The sequence below is a fragment of the Ambystoma mexicanum genome, chromosome 1p (genome assembly GCF_040938575.1).
Source record: "Ambystoma mexicanum isolate Mex_15411 chromosome 1p, UKY_AmexF1_1, whole genome shotgun sequence".
NCBI classification, from domain to species: Eukaryota; Metazoa; Chordata; class Amphibia; order Caudata; family Ambystomatidae; genus Ambystoma; species Ambystoma mexicanum.
Window position 1 is genome coordinate 1,395,233,980 of NC_090921.1, and position 19,199 is coordinate 1,395,253,178.

The 19,199-nt window shown below is 43.3% G+C and overlaps 1 long non-coding RNA gene across 3 annotated transcripts in view; it reads right to left on the reverse strand.

Annotated features, from left to right (window-relative positions):
- Positions 1–13,685, reverse strand: part of LOC138454866 (uncharacterized) — a 388,570-nt gene extending 374,885 nt beyond the window's left edge. For all 3 annotated transcript variants that reach the window (XR_011261539.1, XR_011261527.1, XR_011261533.1), the window contains exon 1: positions 13,578–13,685. This is a non-coding gene — a long non-coding RNA (uncharacterized lncRNA). The remainder of the gene's footprint in view (positions 1–13,577) is intronic.
- Between the last annotated feature and the right edge of the window lie 5,514 nt (positions 13,686–19,199).

Here is a 19,199-nt window from a genome sequence, read left to right on the forward strand (position 1 = left end):
CGTGGAGCCAGGTTTTGGTAATAGCCAGTCGGTCAAGGTTTTCATTAGCTAGGGTGTCTGCAATATCAGCGGCATTGCTATCACAGTTCTGGCATTGATAAGTGATCCTAATAGAAGCAAGGTTTTATTCGTTTTGGTGGTGAGGGGGTGTGAGGTTGTGAATATCTGACCTGTGCAATGACTTTTGGTTAAAGTGGCTGGTTGCGCAGGGAAGAGATTGGAGGTCCTTTTGTGTTGATCACGTTGGTGGGGAGTTCGGGAGGATGGGCTACATTGCGTATTGAGCATCTGCTAGTATATATAGTTTTTGGTTCATAAATGCGAGGCAGTCTAGAACTCAGTCTCAGATTTCTATCCTTAGGGGAGCATGTGGTCATTGAAACAAGGGGTGGCCTGTGTCCTATGGATTTTACTCATGGTCATCCGTTTGCCTGGGGCAGGTCAAGTTTAGAATTTGTTTAAAGCTAGTGCAGGCATAGGTTGGAGATGGTTTCAGAAGGGTAGGTGCCAGTTGTAGAGAAAGAGGGAATAATCACATTTGGTCAAAACTGGTAACAAATAGCATCAATAGGTTGAAATCAAGATTACAGTGATCTTATTCAGTTACTGAGAGTGTCAAATTGAGAATAGGCTTGTATGGATTGCAAAAAGTGATTTAGGCGCGTTCAGTAAGGCTAGTATTAATATGTTCATGCTAGGCTAGATAAGATGCATATTGTAGTTAAATCAGGCAAAACACAACTGAATCAGGCAGTAGGCAAAAGTAGGTATAGGCAATCAGAATGAGCAGTATTTAGGGTAAATAAAAAGCACAACTGAGGCAGGCCGTGCTAGGCTAGATGAGATGCGAGTTACAGTTAAATCAGGCAAAACACAACTGAATCAGGCAGTAGGCAAAAGTAGGTATAGGCAATCAGAGTGGGCAGTATTTAGGCCAAATACAAAGCACAACTGACGCAGGCCGTGCTAGGCTAGATGAGATGCAAGTTACAGTTGAATCAGGCAAAACACAACTGAATCAGGCAGTCGGCAAAAGTAGGTATAGGCAATCAGATTGGGCAGTGCTATGGCTAAATGCAAAACAACTGAGGCAGGCAAAACACAGCTGCGGCAGGCCATGCTGGGCTAGATAGGATGCATGTTACAGCTAGATCAGGCAGATCATTGGTAGAGAAGCTGTCATGGAAGATACTAGTGATGAGAGCAGGCACTGAATATTAGCGAACAGTTCCCTCGTGTGCAGTACAAGATCACTGGAGAAGTAAAATCGGGGAGGATGCTAAGGTGGGGCTGAAATATCACTCAGTGTCATTATAATGGAAAGCTGTAAATATACTTGTGAGGACATGGGGATTCATGATATTAGACGAGTGCAGCAACGCAAATCGGTCATTCAGTCGGCAGGCGTTATAAGTTAACAGTGGCCTGAAGAACGGTATATTGGTGTTGATTAGTAGTGCGGTATTAAGCCAGAATGCAAGACGAAATATGGCAAACATGGAACTGAATATGGCGGCAGTGAATTACGAACATGGGAGGGATACAGTATGTTATCATGTTGGGCAACAACATATGCTTACTGTGAGGAGGGTGCGTGTTATATTGGTGCAGAGTAAGGACCGACCGACAGAGTTTCGTGGCGCTGGCGTCTGGAAGGTCTGGACAGGTACGGGACAGGTTCAGGTCCTTGTTTCCGTGGTCCTTCGATCAGTGGCACGGCTTACGCCTCACCGGCGTATGATTGGGCAATAAATGTGTGTCCTCAGCCAATCGGTGGCAGTAGCCTCGTTTGAGGTGGAATAGGCGAAGAAGGCTCAGGCCAGAAATGCAGGGGAGGCCATCTTGAAGCGGTTCCGGCCCTCGTGTGTACCAATGGATTCCTTGGTACTTGGCTAAGACAAATGGCACAGGATATTTTCGGCTACACGGCAGTATCACCAGTGCAAATTAGGCACGGTTCACTCATAGCGAAGTGCGGATTGCATACTCAGGGAAAATATGCAATTTGTAGTAGTCCCCCTTAGCTTACATCAGATAGTGAGACTTCTGAGAGGTGAGGGTCACTGCACCAGCAGTGATACGAGCTCCTGCTCCTCTGGAGATGCAGTGAAAGTGTGTGCCATAAAACTATGTTTACCCTAAATACAGTGCTGCACTATGAAAACATGTGACAGTGTAACGCTCACCTGGTATCCACAGGGACGTCACTCAGCCTGTTCTGACCTCTTACGACCTCAAATCCTGTCTACACGACTGGAGACTGGGCCTGAAACACAGGATTGGTAGAGTTTAACTCCCTATTGTCTCTGTGTGCTTGAACCCCTTCTTCCCCGGGGTCCAACCCCTCCCTTTGATCCACAGCTCACCTTGTTTTCTTGGAAAGTGTGCTCTCCATCCTGCTTTCAGCGCAGGGGCACGTTGATTGATGCGGGCTCGTTGAAGCCTAGTTACTTCATTGACAAGAGTCCGACAGGTAAGTATAATGAGTCTTTTGAACAGTTCTCTAACTTCGTTCCTTTCCTTCTTTAGATGATGGCCAGCGTATGGAGATGGCGACGTGCTGCTGAGATGAGTAGTGCTGAAGGTGAGTGAGAGCGCGATGCGCGTTGCGCCCCTTTCTTATTTGTATTGAACTGCGTTCTTTTTCTGTGTCTTTTGGGTGTCGCAACGTTTTCAGCATGGATGCCAGTTATAAAGAAGAAATGCGGTGAGTAAGCGCGGTATGCGGCGCCTCTAGATGTTTCCACGCTAACCTGGAGTGTCTTTTCCCTCTTGCAGATGAATGAGAAGTTCCGGAGACAGAGTTGCCCCAGAGTGGCTGGGATTCAGGTAAGCGTTTGAAGCTCGTACAGTCTTTAAAAAATAAGCGAAGATTTGCTGAATGCTTACTAATGCCTTTTTTCTGTTCTTTTCCCTTTTCCTTATGAAGCGGCGTGCCGAGATAGGAATCACACCGCCGAAAATGCCCGCAGAACAGAAGGAGCGATGAATGATGGGCAGAAGCACCGCAAGGTAAGGCTGTTCCTAACAGTGTTCTTGTTCTTGCAGGACCTGAGCGCAGAAGAAAGATTCAGGCCTACTGGAGACCGATCCGAACACGGTGAGTGTCACGCTGCAGGTGCAGAAAACACAAAGCATGTTTCTCAGCCTGGGTGTGGCTTAAATAGTCTCTGGGTATCCCAGGTGTCTCTGGGCTGAACCACCCCCAAAAGACTAGACTGCACATGCAGTTCTGGGAACCGAAATATGTGGGGGCATCCATGTTGTCCCCATCAGTGCACTACAAGTCCAATCCCCAAGGTTATCCTATGGGAGTGAGTGAGTCTGGTGCCACAAGCGCCAAGTCTGACTCCAAGTGGTTCTTTGGAGGGATGGAGAGGCCCTTGAGGGCCATGTAGGTGATCGTGGCCTGGCTCCAGCCTGACATCTTGGAGGGCTGGGGACATGAGGGGCAGGAATCATGACAGCCAGCTAAAGGACACATGTCAGTTGTGTCATCGCCAGGGGCGTGATTTTCTGCTAATAGAATGTTCTCAACTTTTACACACGTGTTGTTTGAGGTGCTGGATTTGCACCTTTACACTACTCCCTTCAGTTAATCCATTAACTGATAACCATTCCTCCAACCATCTATCCCAGTCATCTTTTGAAATCCAAACCTTTCAAACCCTGTGTAAACCTTCTCCACATGGTGCATACTCCTCAGGTGTGCAGATCATAAAGCAATGACAACATCCCCATAACAATCTACCCAGTGTTCAGTATAGTTTTCAGGCTCTGAAGGTTGATGAAAAAGTGTCCCTGAGGGACCAATTGGATTATGTATTTCAACCATGCTGTGTTCAGCCTCGCGCTTCCATGAATAGGTTTCTCCATGAACGTTGATATGATGTCACCATTATATTTCGTCAGTCTAACTGACATTGTTGATGCACCCATACTTGCATCCCCTTTTCCAACCCCTTTATAGCATCCCAAAATAATTTGATAGACACAAAAAACAAGAAGCACCCCTATGAGAACGAGGACCAGTAATTTTACAACGATACTGAGCCATGTGGGCACACAAGAAAAAATGTCAGAGAAAACGGTCAAAATAACGGTCCACTTTGACCACCCCGCTTTTTTCATTCTCCATAGTGGTATGTAGCATGTGCAACGCATTGATGACATCATTAAGGCTTCCGTTTACTGCATCTTTGAAAGGCATGGATGTGCAGTGACTTGTCCCTATTTTGGCACAGACCTCACCTTCCATAGCTGTGATAAGGTCGAGGACATACCTATTTTGCAGGGTGGTCAATCTCACTGCCATAAGCCCCTCCCTTATGGAATTAAGACCCCTCCCATTCTGTTCTTGAGCTGCAATAGCAATTATCTGCTGCCATTTTGCTTTGGCTGCAGCCTGGATACCTGGTGCTAGAAGCAACACGAAAAAAGTAGATGTTTTGTTTTGGGTCTATTTGACCTAAAACATTTGACCTAATCACATTTGATTGAATTTCTTTGACCTTTTTTCTCAGTGTAAAATGTGGGGGGAGACCCCCCAAACCCTCCCCCCACTTCCCCTTGACCTAATCTATACCCTTACCCACCCCCATATATATATCTAATTAAATTTGACCACACAAAAGGCCAAAAAAATGTGATCAAATGTTTTAGGTCAAATGTTTTTAGGTCAATTATGCTAATACCGCTGTTTTAGAAGGCAGCTGAAACTCAACAGCAATGTCTTTCAATCGATCTGAAGAATATTGTAAAAAATAACTGTCTCAACAATGTCTTTGCTGGGAATGCTTAGTATGCATATAAAATAGCGCTTCATCAACTTGATGTCCAGGATTTTCAACAAATGACAAAAGGTCTGTGTTCGGCATAACAAGAGCTGGAGAGGTTAGGGTCACAATGGAGCATGTACTGGTCCAGCACGGTGGTAGCTGGGTGTAGGCTTGGATGCCACACGCCCAATAAAAGTCCATCAATGCTGCAGGCCCACCTAACAGGCTGGCAGCTTCAATGTTGTTATGCTTCCCTAATTCAATCCCCCATTAGTTATGCCTTTCCATCTGAAACACAAAAAGGGCTGTGCAAGTGCTTGTATTGTGAAGGGATGTTTTTGATCATCTTTCTATGTTAAAGCCTGCACAGTACTTTCCCAAATACTAAGGCAGGTCTTGTTCGTGTGTACAACCACCTCTTCAGCAAATCCCACCAGTTCTTCTACACTACATCCTACCAACCCTTCCACCCAATCATCTTGATTGTATTGTATCATTTGTATAGTGCTTTCACCATTGGTATGGTCCCAAGGGATCCTTGTATATCGATTTGTGGCCATGTCCTACACCGAGGCAAATGATGCCCTGTCTCATGTTTGCACACAATAATGTATTGTGTTGTGAGTGATAACTTCCCCCTTCTGGGCCCCTATGTTTTGTAAAACAATATCTTTAATTTCTTCATTTTCTGCCATTTTCTTTATTTTAATGTAGGTATCCTCATTAACCACATCGTCCTCGCCATAATCTACCCATGTCCCCTGAATTCTATGTCCCTGGAACAATCCCCTAACTTTACACAATGCCAGGTGAACCAAACAGTGGGCCTCATTATAACCCTGTTGGTATCCTGGTGATAAACCCACCAGTCTACAGGCAAAGGCTATTACTATTAATGGCACCAATGTCGCCGTATTACGAGTGCTGGAGTGAAGGTGTAAATCCCCAATCATGAAAGGATTTGCCATCAATACTGGCACCAGCAATACCGGTGCCAGAAATGACTGTGTTTTTGCTGGTAGGGAGCCTGCCTGATGGAGGTAAGGGAGGCGCCCCACCGGCCAACCCGTAGTTGGCCGGTCCCGTAGAGTGCCGGTATTCATGAATAAAGGCACTTTAATTTTAATACTGGACCGGCCGACACAGAATGTCATCTGTGTCGGTAATAATTGTTTGACTAATATCTTGGATGTGCCTTATGCAGGTCGAATTAACGAGCAGATGCAGTGTGTCTCATTTGCCCTCTCCCTTCTTACTGCATGCATGTGGTTGTACACCACATGTTATTGGTATCAGTGTGATGTCCAGCCTTGGTGCTGCTCAAGAACCGTTCTGAATTTAATACATCCCTCTTATTTCCATTCATAAACAAACTAGCAATGTCTACATTATGGCCATGATTTGCTGTGCTCTGTTGCAATTAAACACAAGGAATGGAAGAGAGAGAGAAAAAAAAACAACAATAAAACATAATCCACATTTTAATATTGCTCCAGGTCTCTGTTGCTGTGATAACAAGGAAAAAGAGGCTGGTCATCGCAAAAATACGAACAGAAATCAAAAAGTTTACTGTCAATTGAGCATTACTTTCGTCTCAACTCACCCCCTTCTCTTCTCCTGGCAGAGGGGTTGTTCCTTTGTCTCTCATGATATCAGGCACGTGAATTCATGTCTTACACCGTGCTACCTTTACTGCAGTCAGGTTAGCGCAGTTGACAGTATGAGGTCCAGGAAAACGTGGTTCTGACCACGTCTGAGGGAAATTCTTGACAGAAAATGTGTCCCCCCAATAAAACCGAGGTTGCTGCAACAAGGATGCTTCATACTGCGGTGTTGATGTGGCTAGCCGATGTCAACAGGGCCCAGACCACAAAGATATAAACATGAGAGAGTTGGTAAGTTCCCTAAGATCCCTGTGAAACTCCTCCCCCAAAATGTCAGCGGAACTGTGAGTATCAGAAGCAGCACGGGCAGAAGCAAGCCGTGTTAACATCCTCCTGCCTGTCACAATATCGTGAGAGGTCAGGTGATGATCGGAACAGGACTGGTTCCTCAAAGCAAACAGAGCCAAAGGCAAGCAGTGTACAACAACTTATGAAGTGTGACACATAACTTTGCAATGTGTTCTTTGAATAAGCCATTGAGAGGTTCAACAAACCCGTTGGCCAGGGTTGGTAAACTGAACACAATTTGTGTTTAATGCCGAATAAGGAAGTTACTTGTTTAAAGAGGTCGTTGAAAAACGGAGGACCATTATCAGACCTCAACACCTCACAGATCCCCAATCGTGGGAATGTCTCACGCATGAGAAATTTAGCTGCAGATTTAGCATCATTGTGGGAAGACAGTCCTATGTTAAGCCAACGGGAGAATGGACACACCACAACAATTAAATAGTGAAAACCATTATACCTAGTGAGCATATCCAAATGATTTATGTGAAAATGTGGAAAGGGCCCTGAGGGGTGGGTTAATGTTGCTTTGATTGTTTTTAATGTATGTGCTGCTGTAAAATGCTGACACGTAGCAAAATTGGTAAAACATTCTGCTACATGTTCCTGCAAATTTGGGATAAACCGTTGCTCATTTAAGTCTGCTGCGATGTACTCTTTGGATGTGTGCGCTGGGTAGAGCAATTGTTCAAGAGCATCTTCAAGCAACTCCTGGGACATAACAGGCTTCCCTGAAAATATTAGCCTCCATACCAAATCTGTGGGAGATAAGGAACACCATTTTTTGTCCATTATTCTTGCTCTTGTTGTGATGCATTTCCCTATATGGACCGCGTGTAGGGCATTGTATGGTTCAGTGATTTGTGTCTGTTGTCGTGAAATGTTTGTGTATGTAAGAACTTCCTTTGTAACATATGGCAAGTTTGCCGCTTTTTTTGTGAACCCATCTGCTCCATAATTTCCCTGAGGGATCAATGTCTGTACCTTTTGTATGGGCTGTGCACTTCACAACTGCTAATGCAGAAGAAAGGGGCAATACCTCAATTACTCTGGAAAGTAAACCTGCATGCTGCATTGGCAGGCCATTGGATTTGATTTCCTAAATCTTCTTGTCTTCCATCTGGACAACCCTGAGTCTACTGTTGATATGACATATGAAGAATCTGAATACATTGTAACACAACAGCCCTTAGACAGTTCAATTGCTGTTATGGGTGCCACAAGCTCTGCTGTCTGTGTAGAATAGTGGAACGTCAGTCTAACTTTTGATATAACCTCAACTCCCCCTTCTCATAGCATAATACTGCCATTCCCAGGTGTATGTATCCAGAATTCTGATTGATCATTGATGACCCGTCAACAAAAAATATCTCACCATCCTCTATGAGTCCTTCTTTGACATGTGATAGAGCTTCCAAAATGCCTTCATAGGTGACACAATCATGTGCATAATCACTCCCCTGTACTGGGTCTGCGAGAAATGTTGGTAGGTTCACTGTGTGACATCTCACTATGTTGATGGAGTGATACCATTTCATATCCCGATACTCGTTGGCTGCTAAGCGTGGACTTTGATTTCTCCAGAATAGCAAACACTACGTGTTCCACACAGACTGTCACTGCGCAACCCATTGCAATGGAAGCTGATTTCTGAATTGCAAACACTACATCCACAAATGCTTGCTCACATGGGAAATCTCCTTGCATTACTGGGTCTAGAGTGCCACTGTAATACGTCAGAGGTTTATGTCCTTGTGGCTTTTTCTGGGTGAGGACATCCGCATTCATCTGGCCATTTGAATGTGAGAACAGAAAAAAACAGCTTATTGTAATCTGGGTTCGCTAAACTGTGTTTATTTCTAAGCAAATGTTTTAGTTCTTTGCAAATGTACAAATGTATTTATTATATGTTTCAGTTCATAGAACTTTTCATATATAAATTCACATTACACATAAAACAGAAGTATACCCACGGCCATCTTAAGCACTTTTGGGGCCCTGGGCACGGACATCTTTGGGGCCCCCCCTCCACCATACCAAAGGAATTAAGGGATCAAGACTACTGGTCGCGCCCCCCACCCGTCGCGCTCACATCCTATAGGTTGATATGCTGTCTTGCAGCATATTAAGCTCGTTTATTCCCTTTAAGTCCCCTTGCTCTCTTCATTCTTGCTCTAATCAGAATGATAAACAAGTAGCATTTGAAGACCAACATTAGCAATCTACAAAGGGGTTACTGTTCTAGTACATACAGGATACTTGTTATCAATAATATCCAGGAAGGTAGATGAAGTATTAATGCAGGACCATATGTAAAAGGTACATGTGACCCATAATAGACAGATAACTCACACTAGCTTCCTCACAGAATTCAAAAGTGCTCATGCGTGTATAGAGACCACCAATTTGAAGGAAGGAGAACGCTGCTCATACCGTAGCATGGATAGTAGAGGCAGATTTGAAGCTACCAGGAAGGTGTCTTTATCCAGACAGACTGAGATTAGAAGTGGGATATGGTTTTCAAATAGTGTTGCTGTTAGATACCAAAGGAACACATGTCTGTGGTGTGCAATATAAATATGCTCACTATTAAGACAGTGAAACCATGAATAAGGCTTTTATGAAGATCATACCATGAGAAGGAAATCGCTCGGAAGAGCTGACAATGTTGTAAGCTTTAGGGACTGGCAATATTGAGAGGTTATGCAATACAATATTAAATGAGATGTCTAGGATTACACATTGGTTAAGGGGTGAAGGGGTGAAGCTGGGATTTGTGCCAACTCTGCAATTTCTGAATTTGAACACTTTCTTTTCCAGTTCTTACCATCAACTAAAACAATCTCATTTTATAAAAAAACAGACTTGGAAAGTGCACAAATCACATTACCAAACATGACCATTTTTAAACAAAATATTATAGAAGGGTTTTATGCAAAATGGGAATGATTCTAGCTTCATTCTCTCCATCATCAAGGGAAGTATATAAGAACCAGCATACCAATGCATGTGATTTAACACATTTAATCTGGGTTTGTCTTTTGTATGTTAAAGCTTTAAATACTTCCAAAACAATGGCTTGTGACATTTTCATTTATAAATGCGCATAAAAACCTTTGACTTTTACCAAACAGCAAACCGTTTTTTGTGTCAAATAAGCAGACCTTAAAATATGCTTGCCTGAGGCCTGCAACATATGGTCCACTCTCTTCTTTCTACCAACCCTTCCACCCAAATGGCCTACATAAGAAGAAAGATCAAGTACTGGGCTAAATGATACCAGCATCATGCAAGAAGGCAAACCTCACAGAAGACAGCACAGTAATAACAATAATAACAATAATAATAATAATAATAATAATAATAATAATAATTTAGCATTTATATAGTAATGTAGCTTATATTAGATGATTTAACCAGGATCACTGTATAGTCTGCTGGAAAACCCAGGAAACAAACATGAACGCTATTGTTCCATAGCCTTGAATTTGGACACTTATTCACCTCTTGGACTGACAGTTTATGCCATCGTTGGAGGTGATTGCCTAGGTTTTACAAAACCCCATCTGAACAAACCAATTTCTCGACCTTCACCATACGCATGATATGTTAGTTTGTATCGCAAACCCCAATCTGGTACAGGTACATTGCTGATAATAGCAGATGTTGTACTGCAAAACCGAGTACATATGCAGGCAGGTTTATACACTGCAGACATAGGAAGGGCTCAGCCAGCCTTGCTGGAATGTGATATTCTAATTTAGCATATGAACACATATCTCTGCAATGGGTGCACACTGAGCTAACTTCTGAATCATTGTGGCACCCAATTTATCAATATGCATTTCACCATTGCCTATTGCACATGATCAACACTAATTCCCACAGGAAGGAAAGAATGCTACAGTGTTGTGCCATAAGGAAAACACAAACTATGTATACCACAGTGAACACAGAAAGCAATACATGATGAATTGGTCAAGGCAGAATGCACTTGCCAAAACAGAAAGGCAATGAGTTTAGCACCTCAGCAGCACCCCATAAAATATCCTAACATGTGCTATTTAAGACTGGCGAACAATGGAATCTTACTTCTTCAGATCAGCTAGCCTTGTGGGGCCACCTCCAAAGTGGGGGCCCTGGGCAAGTGTCCCTTTTGCCCTCCCATAAAAACGTCTCCGAGTATATCAGTATAACATTTCACATCACATATATTGCGTACATTCTTCTACAACGTACCCTAATGCCGCGCACTAGGTTGTGCCTAAAATCTGCACTCACAATTCATATCTCCTAAAAGGAAATAATTAACAGGAGCAGTACTGCATAAAGAATGGATAAGATTAAATACAGACTTACTGGCGTTCACCCCATTTTCAAGAGAAATTTCGATACATTTCCTGTGTAATTCCAATTGCATAACTCTTCTAGTCAAAATGTTGTTTAATACTCAACCAAATTTGGTATAAAGCAATGTGTGTTGATGTCAAGTTCTTTAAATGAGTCCAACATCTCAGCTGTCCAAATGATGGGGACCTTCCTTTTCTGGGCTTCCTTTAGCCACTGTAGGAGGGGCTTGGTGTAAGTTGAATAAACAAATATCAAGGACCGGTAATATTGCACAACCCCAAGAAATGTTGCACCAGTTTCACTGTTTCTGGGTGTGGTGTCTTTTGAACTGCTGCTGCTCTTTCTGTTCTTAATCGTCTCCCTTTGGATAATATTATCTGCTCTAGATAGACCACTTATTTCTGGTAGTAGTGCAGCTTTTCCTTGTCAAACTTATGAACCTCCTCAGAGGTATTCTTCCTTTCCTCTCCTTCCCCCAGAAGCTCTCTGTCTCCAGAGCTCTGGTTCTCTCTAGGCTTGACTACTGCAGCAGCCTCTTTTTAAATCTGTCTGCCTCTACTCTCTGTCCTCTGCAACTCATCCAGAACAGGACTGCGCGATTTGTCCTTGGCTTCAAGCCCAGGGATTGTATCTGTCCACCCTTGGAATTTCTCCATTGGCTCCCAGTGGCTGCAAGGATCAAGAGCAAGACCCTCTGCAATGTTCACAAGGCCTTCTGGGGCATGCAACCACAATACCTCCAACTCTCTCTTCAGAAGTACCTTCCTACTCAAGCTCTTTGCTCCTCCACCTCCAACCCCTTGAGGGTCAGTTGCTTTTCCAAGCAACAAGTTGGATGTAGATCGCTCCCTTCAGCTGGTGCCTCCCTTTGGAACAGCCTCCCTGCATCTGCATCTCTGAAACTTGAAGAGAATAATTTCCGGTTTCGAAAGCATCTCAAGACTTTCCTCTTTGTTTCTGCCTTCTCTCTTTCTCTTCCCTGCTGTTCTCCTGTCTGATATTGCACTGGTCTCCTGGCTACCCTCTGAACTATGGGCCCAGGTCCCTGCCCTCCCAGCTGCACACTTGCACTGCCTCCTGGCAACTGACACTTGGGTCTGTATCTGCATCCCTACAGTGCCCCTACCTGCAATTATCAGACACTTGTTGTCTGCACTTAACCTTGCACTGCCACCTGGCCGCACTACCTGTTCTTTGATGTTTGATCCTGTTTCTTGAACTTCTCCTCTTCCCCTTCCACAGCACTTACCCCCTTCCCCTTCCCCTGCACTTGCACAATGTCAATGTCACTAGGCCTAGTAAGATCGTTGTCTTGTCCTCCCCTTGTTTCCCCTCCACTGCCTCGTTGCACCTTGAAACACTTGTGTATAGGCCCGTTATAAATATCATATCATACCATATCATATCATAACCTCTATGCACATAGTGTGTTCTAGGCTCTGTCAGTTCTGACAGTTGATAGGGGAGTGCCAGATTGGTCTCTCTGAGGTCTGTCAGGCTGTGCACTGAGCAGACAAACAAGCCTCAATGCTTCAAGGGTATGTTTTCAAACATCTCGAGCCCATTACACAACCACTTACTGACTCATTTCCGTACTTCAGTGTACGTACTATAAACTGCCCACACCATGCTCATTCGTATGCCCTTTCCCGATCAGTGCTATACCTCGATGGCTCTAGGCTGGCTCTAAAGGCATACAAGCTACCACAAGCATCACCTGCCGTGCCCCTTATTTCCTTTATTACATGTACACATCTTTCGTGTTTGTGCGCGCGTGTCTGTGTGCGTGCGGGGCCGTGTTTGTGTGTGTTTTAGGGAGAGATGTGCATGTTGTTTGTATGTTGCTGCCAGTGGAACCGTGTGTTCCGTGACGGCGGGGCAGCATTCTACTCTAACCATCTCAAAAAATAAATGTAAAGACAACAGCACCTACACGTCAACACGTTAAAATCAGTTCGGATGGGGAAATAATATTATGTTAAGAATTGTTTTTTTATCAACGCAGCTCATCTCTCGCTTATAAACGCACTATTAATTCACCTACAGTCGGCAGCAGGAGAAGTGTGAACGTTATGCTAAAATGTGAATTTATTATTCTGGAACACCGCAGCCTGCCATTATTTCCTCAGCGGGACGTTAACATCACAAAGGAACAATTTGTGTCGCCGTGTACATTTGTGTTGCTTTAATTATCTGGCTCTCCCTGACTGATGTCTTCAATAACACTGCAGCCCAGCAGGAACGCTTAGGGTTGTTACGGGACTTAAGAGGTTGCCATCGTCGTTTCTGCCAGACTGTAAGAGAAAGCCTGTTTTTTGCAGGTTTGTCACAGGCACGTATTGTGCCTTGAATAATCAAATATGATTAGGAAGAAAGGAAGGGAAAATGCATGTTATATACATAGGGTCGATCCTGTCCAACTAATAAAGACAATAACACACTTCATTCGTTGGAATGCATGAAAAATCATCTGTAATTAGTTTAGGACTATACTCACAGTCAAACAGCAGTGCAGCTGCAGAAATGGTAGTCCGTTAGACTAAAACAAACATACCCACTTTGGCTCTACAGAGTGCTTCTCTCCCTCAGTATGTAGGGTGACCAGATTTTGAAACTAAAAAACCGGCACAGGCCACTGACATAGAAGTAGGACGAAAGCTTCAGCTGGGAAACTGTAGTCCTACTTCTATGTGAGTGGCTTGTCCCGTGTCATGTTGCAGCGCTCGGGGTCGCAAGACTATTTTAAGTTTAAAAACCCTGTCCTGGATTTGGGAATCGGGTGGATACCATCCCGGTTTTTGACAAACTGATGGAAAAATCATGATATTCGGCCAAAAACCGGGATGGTATCCACCCGATTCCCAAATCCGTGGATGAGGATTTTAAACTTAAAAAAGTCTCATGACCCGGGACGAAGGTGCAATTAACCGGACAGTCCCGGTAAAAACCGGGACATCTGGTCACCATATCAATATGTCTCCACTGTACTCCCACAATGGTATTTCTAAAGCCACAAGGATTATAGAGCGCAAGATCTTTGGCCAGCTGCAAAGGTTTTCGTATTGCGAGCATGAGCATAACAGCGACACTCGATAAGCACTCATTTATTGTATGTATAGTTCTTGAAGTTGATGGCTAACAAAAAAGTAGTGGGACTGTGACCCCAGTAGGCTCAGAAGCAATGAGAAAAAATCGTTGTTACGCAGATCTGGGTGAGTAGACGGTCAAGTGGGTGGTATGGATAAATGAAGGAGCTCTTCCTCAATTACTTTTCAATTTGTTCTAACCCCCCCCCCCCCACTGGCTCCTTTTCTTGCCTCCTAGTACTCTTTAGACTCCTTTGTTGCTCCCAGTCCCGTTTTGCCCCTTTTTTTTATCCCAGTCCAGTTTTGCGCCTTTTTTGACCCCAGTCCCATTTAGCACCTTATGCTGCCTCTCAACCCCTTTAGCAGCCCCAGTCCCATTTTCCCCTTTTTTTGACTGCCACTTCCATTTTGCCCCTTTTCTTGCTCCATTAGCCTGTTTGATGCCCCAGTCTAATTTAGCCACTTGTGTGGCCCTCTTGTCCCCTTTCTTGCTCCAAGGCCGTTTTAGTTCCTCCTGTTGTTACCCCAACACCTTAAGCCTCTTTTGTTGCCCCGGTCCTGTTTTTAGCCTCTTTTCTTGCCTCCAGCCCCCTTTGTTGCCCCTTAACCCCTTTACAACTTTTTCTTGCCCCTTTAGACATTTTTGCTTCCCCCCAACTCTTTAAGCCCCTTTTCTTGCCCTAAAACTAATGACACAGGCCCCTCCTCCATTTTGGACGGACCTTTCCCAGGCTCGGTTTGTATTTCGCTCTAAGTGCCAGGCCAGAAACAGGGCTCGGCCCTGGCTCCGCCCTTTACGATGAATTCCCTGACTCTCCCATGTCTACTAGTTTGGGAAGAAACCAAAATGTCCACAAATCCTGCAAAGTCTTGCTTCTGCCATTGGCTAGAGGGCCATATTGCATGCCCACTGCAGTACTCACACCTGATATGTCCCCAGAGGGCAGTGGGGCATATTAAACATTGTTTTATATTTCCAGTGCTGCTTCATTAGAAGTAGAAAGAAGTTGAAACCCCTCTTGGTGTTTTTTATGAGGAGGAGATGGAGGCCACAGGGTTCAATAGAGGGTAGGGCGCATAGGGGTGTTTTATGGTAGTTCGAAGGCGTGTTAACTCCCCAAAGGGCACCATTGAATACTTAGGTTTTACCGAACTTTTGTATCAGTGACACGCAAATGTTCGTAGTGTACATCTCAAGATTTTGCAACTTTTCTGGCAGATGCTGTTTCAGATGCCGTTAATGACCCTAACGTGATTCAGGCATGTACAAACCTTTGATACATCAAAACATGGAAAATGGCAAAAACGTATCCTAAAAGAATGCATAGGTCCAACAAATGAACTATTTGTTTTGAGCATCAAGTTGTGATCAGGCTAAAAACAATCAAATAGATGCTTGACATTAAGAATATTTCTGCTGTTAAAAGCACTTCATAAGGATTGACACATTATGAGACCGATTGCCAGCTAAGCAAACCTCAGAGTCAAACAATTAGCTACGAAGTTCCTGTCAAGGAAAATGAAGGGGGATGCTGTAACTGTAAAGAAATGTGAAACTGTTTTGTGAAAAAGTAGTAGAAATATTAGTAGTAAAATAGCCTTGGCACATTTCTTACATTCTTCCCACCTTCTGCCTAGTATTGGATCATCCACCCTCCTTCACATGCTTTGGTATGGTCAGGGTGAATTAAGGAGAGGCCGCGGATTTGAAGGGACAGAGAAAGAAGGAGGGATGGAGAAAGAACAACTTTAGAGTTTAAAAGAAAAAATGTATTGAGGGAAACAAGTACTAGAGAAAGTAGTGTGCCTGTGTGGAGATAAAGGCAACACAAAGGAGGTGATGGTTGGAATGTTTAGAATTAATCTTAACCTCTGGGTAACCCTCCAGACCATAGTTGTTGGCATGCCAAGCCTTTGCAAAAGGGGAAGGACCAAATGCAAATCAGGCTTGGACTCACCCAAAAGAACTGGACTGTAAGATCACATCCCTTCTGCATGAGGCCGCAAGCATCCCCAGACATGCTCCAGGGAGTATCCAGTGAAGCTCCTCTATCGGCAGGCTTAAATGTTAGTCCACTATCATTGGACAGTTGTCTGAATATATTATTGCGTTTTCTGCTATGAAAGCATGCATCCTTCAAAAACTTCAAGGGTTTTATTAACTACTGTTGAACAAAGATTAACTCTTCGGCTTGAACTCTAAATATTCAGAGTCGTCCTCAGAAAGTGAAGGTTGCGTGCCGCTATCTGCAAAAAACAATTGCAATTTAATTTTCCTTACAAGTATAAGGAAATCTATCCGTTCTTCTAAAACAGACTGTTATTGTGTGTACCAACGAATGAGAGACCCAATGTTAAAGCCTGCTTTCAAAATACAAGAAGTGAATCTCAGGTCCAATCAGATATAATTCACTTTGACCCCTACGCAGCAGAGGGGCCCTTCTTACTCTTTTGCTCATACTTGTGCTATGAACATTTTCGTGGACAGTGGACAGTGATGCAGAATAATGAGCAACATTTTATTGTTTTGGTGGCCACAAAAGCCTCTGTAATACCACCCTTATATGCAGACAAATTGCAAGGATCTTTAGAAATAGTTTTCACATTTCTGCAAGATTAAAGTGTTATTATTTTGTACAAGAATTGCAATCATAAAATGCAACTGGGCAAATAGACACTCACAGTCCACGCTTTCATGCCAACAAGAACAAACAACATTAAGCTGTACCCTGTGTGTTCATTTGCATGTCCACATTGCTGAATGTTTTGGAAAGGCAAGCTATTTGAAATATTAAAAGGCCCTGCTCCCCTCACACACACAATTATCCGCAGTAAAACGTTATAGATACATTTCTGTGCAAGAGTGTTTGTGGATGCTTAAGAGAAATCCGGTAGTGAGAACCTAATACATTTCACTTTTGTGGCGCTGAAAAGGCAATATGAACAAATGTACTTACTTCCTTGAGGCAATGCCACGTGACAGCCCGTTCCTGCTCTATGTTTTAAGTTCAAGAGTTACTCTTACATGAATAAATTCTAAGCATAAAATAGCACTTGTCTGTAGATAAAAGCATTTTCCTGGAGCAAAGACTGGACATTTGAGCTCATTTGCATACCCATAAAGCATTGTCTATCTAGCTCTGAACAATGGTGCTATGTGTGACTTGTCGCAAATAGCTAATTCTGCTTTCACATATCAGGTGGAAGGTATTTAAACCCATCATAACCTTGCTGGTGTTTGCTCAACATGCCCCTATGCTGAAACCATAAGTATTCAGACTATTCTGCACAGACATCCCTCGCCGTCTCGGGTTTGTTTACACATTACGTCATGCACGCGCTAACGTGATGACATCATGTTATCAACATCCCGGTCCTCCGTTACTCTGCCTAGCACTTTTCCGCAACATTTACTCACTTTGTGACAGTGACAATAGTTCCACTATTGTGATGTCTTCCCCAGATAATACTTATGGCATATCTTCTAATTATACTCCAATTTGAGCACGCCGCGTCACACGCATCCGCGTGATGACGTCATGCCTTAGAACACAATATAAACACGCACACTGTTGCAAATGGCGTCGGCTTTCCTTCTGGGCTCCGGTCTCCAGTTGGCAGCGCTATTGTTAAACAGGTACGATCTTCCCTACCAAAGGTATTCTTGATATGCACAGGAGCCCTCTCTGTGCAGTACCTCCTTCCCACTAAGTCCTGCACCTCTTTAGTTACACTCTTCCCAATTTTTTTCCTGCTAAGATTTTTTCCACTCTTCCCATTGTTATTTCTTTTAGTGACAGTGGATACCTGCTGAACATTTGAAAATGATATTGGCTACAATCTGGGTTTTTCATGCTACCTCCTTGGACCACTAAGAACCTTGGGAACTGTACCATGGCTTTAACGATTATTCAGTGTCCAGATAGATCGCCATCAGTTGTAAGCTGATATTTTAGCCGTAGTTTTCTCTTCCTGCACCCTCTTACTAGCTTCTGATACTCACTCCTCTTTTACAGATATGAGTCTGTTGACAATACTCATCTTGTACTGTCTCATCGATTACCTGAGATACTCTCCCCGGACCTACTACCTCTTCGCTTGAAGATATTTTACTAAATTCACAAGGTTAGAGCTACTTCTGTCTGCTGTTACTCTTTAGTCCACACTGGTTATATCTATTCCATGATCATATAGTCACCCTTATGCACAGCACAGTGTATAAAGTAATCCCATGACACAGATCTACTGCTTTTATTCTAATAGAAATGTTATGGTAGCTGTCCAGTTAAAACATGTTATTTTGTTACGTCAATGAACCCAGAACTTTGGATACCTACTGTTAACTATGCTCATTCAATTAGCCTGTATACCAGTTGATGTTTGTAGAAACGACTTGTTTTGCAAAATTGTTGTTAATGGAAAATATCACTCTAATGTAAATTTTGTACATATCTTTCCTTAGAATTTTTGATTTTCCCCTGATGAAGAGTGTTGTACCACTCGAAACGCGTTAGGCCATCCACAGTTTCAACATCAAGAATAAATATTAATTTTGGTTCTTGTGACCTACTTTGCCTGAATGTTGATTTCTTTAATAATTGACCTTCTTAAGTTTGGTTTAATGCAATGGTTTCAAAAGATATTATTAGAAACACTGTTTAGAATACAAACTAATTGTTGGTCTGGTTTTCCAGACATTGGAAAGTGTGCAGGGGACTTGAGTTCCTTAATTGGGAACTTATCTTGTTTCTCCACAGTGGAGCATGCCTTGAATAAACGAGGGAATCTATATTACTCCTACTGTTCCTCAGCACATTACTTACATCTTGAAAGATGTCTTTATCCCCATACAGTAACCAGAAAAGTGATGGGTGGAAGGTTTTGAATAATCTGGACCACTGGCAATGCTCTGGGAAACCTTCCGCACCTGATTTTTTTGCCCGTTTGAGCCATTGTAAAAGGGGTTCAGCCATATGCAAATCAGGCAGGTACTCCCACCAAAGGAAGTAGCACAGCCCCGCACAAACTGCTAA